This window comes from Muntiacus reevesi, chromosome 15, assembly GCF_963930625.1.
Source record: "Muntiacus reevesi chromosome 15, mMunRee1.1, whole genome shotgun sequence".
Lineage (NCBI taxonomy): Eukaryota > Metazoa > Chordata > Mammalia > Artiodactyla > Cervidae > Muntiacus > Muntiacus reevesi.
Genome location: NC_089263.1, coordinates 43179721 through 43182986, shown reverse-complemented (window position 1 = coordinate 43182986; position 3266 = coordinate 43179721).

Sequence of the window (3266 nt, the reverse complement as noted above, 5' to 3'; positions counted from 1 at the left end):
TTCTGTGGTTTCCTGTTCTCTGTAGAAAGCATCAAGCTGGTATTTTACATTTTTATTTTTTTCATTTACATTTTTTTTTCTTTTTTTTTTTTTCATTTACATTTTTAAACATCACCATCATAATTGTGTTATAGTCCATGCCTCATAATTCTAGTATTTAAAGTCTTCACGGGTCTGTTTTTGTTGCTTGCTGTCTCTGACGACTCTTGTTCATTTAATCTGGCTTCCTCATGCACCCGATTATCATTGAGAAGATAATACGTTCTCATATTCTGCCAGATAGGAGAATGTGCTGAACATCATATTTGACAAATTTATTTACAGAAATTATTTAGGCCTATGATAAAAGTATCTTCCTCAAGAGCAGACCCGTATTCCTTCTGCCAAGCATTTGGAGACAGTACCAAACAACAATTATTTTAACCTAGGTTCAAGGCTTTGAGATTCATTGACCCAGGCAATTTGACAAGCAGTAAATACTCAAGGGCTTTGGAATCCCAGGATCTTGTGGAAAAGGGTCTTCTGTTAGACCTCCTGTCATATACAAGTCCTGGAGTTTGCTTTTTGTCTCCTTTGCACTTGCAAGTCTATCAAGACAAACACTCTCGTTGTATAGTCACTCAGTTGTGATTCTTTGCAATTCCATGGACTGTAGCCTGTCAGGCTCCTCTGTCCATGGAATTTCCCAGGCAAGAATTCTGGAGTGCGTTGCCATTTGCCATTTCCTTCTCCAGGGGATCTTCCTGACCCAGGGACTGAACCCACATCTTCTGCTTAGTAGGTAGATTCTTTACCACTTAGCCACCAGAGAAGCCCAGACAAATACTCTGATTTTCGCCAATCAGCAAATTCCCTCTGGGCAGAACATATTTGGATTCCCATTTCTCCTTCACCTTTAGTCTGGTAATTCCAAACTACCTTTTCATATCCTTTTATGCTTGAAGAATAAATTTTAAATCTGAACCTTTTAGTTGTTTTTACTGGGAGGATTCATTTAGTTTACCAGAACTATTCAATCAGACTTACATTTTAAACTTTTTTGGTGACTATTAAGAAAATGTCCTTCAGAAAGGTTGTACCTGTTTGGGCTTCTATCAGTAGGCTTAGAAATGCCTTTTCTTTACCTTTTTCCCTTAACTATATATTTTGCCACTTATGAGAAAAAACATTTCCAAGTTGAATAAGGGAAAAGTCCTGCTTTTACTAAGTATCTGTACTTATTTAACATACCAACAGGCCTTTAGAGCCCTACCCTTGCTCAGAGTCCTGGCCATTGTCAGTTCTGACTGGTTAGCAGCTATTTTGTAGATATTGTTAAACCTTTTAATGTAACATATGTGCGTATATATTGAAAGTATTTTTTTTTTATGTGACTGACAAGGGCTTAATTTCCAAAACATACCAAACAGCTCACATAACTCAGAAACAACAACAAAAAATTATCCAATTGAAAAATGGGCAGATCTAAATAGACATTTCTCCAAAAACATGTAAAGGATGACCAACAAGCACATGAAAAGATGCTCAACATTACTAATTTTTAGAGAAATGCAAATCAAAACTACAGTGAGTGCCACCTCACATTGTTCAGAATGGCCATCGTTAACAAGTCAACAAATAACAAATGCTGGAGAGAGTACAGTGGAAGGGATCCTTCCTACACTGCTCTGGGAACATAAGTTGGTGCAGCCACTATGGAAAACAGTATGGAGGTTTCACAAAAAACTAAAAATAGAGTTGTCATATGATCCAGCAATCCTACTCTTGGGCATGTATCTGGACAAAACTATGATTCAAAAAGAAACATGCACACCTATGTTAATAGTGGGACTATTCACATCAGCCAAGACATGGAAACAACCTAAATATCCATTGATAGATGAATATATAAAGAAGATGTGGTACATATATACAATGGACTACTGCTCATTTAAAAAAACAGTGAAATAATGCCATTTGCAGCAACATGGGTGGACTTAGAGATTATCATACTAAGTGAAGTAAGTCAGAGAAAGACAAATACCATATGATACCACTTATATGTGGAATCCAAAATATGACACAAATGAACTTATCTATGAAACAGACTCACAGACACAGAGAACAGATTTGTGGTTGCCAACAGTGGGTGGAAGGGATGGAGTGGAAGTCTGGGATTAGTAAATGCAAATTTTTATATATATAGTGGATAAACAAGGTCCTATTTTATAGCACAGGGAACTCTATTCAATATCCCGTGATAAACTATAATGGAAAAAATATGGAAAACATACACACACACACACACACACATATATATAACTGAGTCACTTTGCTATACAGCAGAAATAAACACAACATTGCAAGTCAATTATACTTGAATAAAATATATTTTTAAAAATGTAAAAGGAAAAAAGTCCATTTTACAATAAGACTTTAAAAACACATCATGCTGTATTCCTTTTTCCTTCCATACCCTATTTCCTTAATTTTTATTTACAATTAGATTCGGTTTCTCTCAAAATTATTACCATTACAACAGCTATTTGTTCTTTTTCTTGCTTTATTCACTTTGCTTTATTCACAAAACAATTTGTTTTGGAAATCATTCCGCATTATGACTCATAGATCAACCTATTTCTTTTTGTTTGTTTTATTTAATTGAAGTATAGTTGATTTACAATGTTGCATTAGTTTCAGGTATACAACAAAGTGATATGTATATGTATGTATACAAATGTATGTATGTATCAACAAGTTGGTGCAGCCACTATGGATTCTTCTCCCTTGTAGGTTATCACAAAGTACTGAGGACAGTTCCCTGTGCTATACAGTAGGTTCTTTTTGGTTATCTATTTTATATTACCTATTTCTTTTTAACTACTGCATAATATTCCCTAGTGTGCATATGCCATTGTTTATTTCACTGTTGCTCTGTGTTCACACTTAACAAAGTGTGATGATTAATATCCATGCCCCTGTGTCCCTGAGTCTATGTAAGACTGTTTCCTCTAGGGTAGATACAGAGTGGTAGAAATGCTACTACTACATTAGCTATGCTACATTCTCAGAGAGAATGCATATTTTAAAACTTGTATCAGATGTTAAAAAAATGTCTTCCAAAATATAGTTCTAGTTTACAAGCTGTGAAATTGTGATTTATCATAAGAAATGTACGTTTGATCTTCATCCTCATTTCTGGCACCTATAGCTATTTGCTGTTAAATGATCTCTCAGCTCTTAAAAATCTATAAAGGAATTTAGTTACAAACCTATAAGATCTTTAT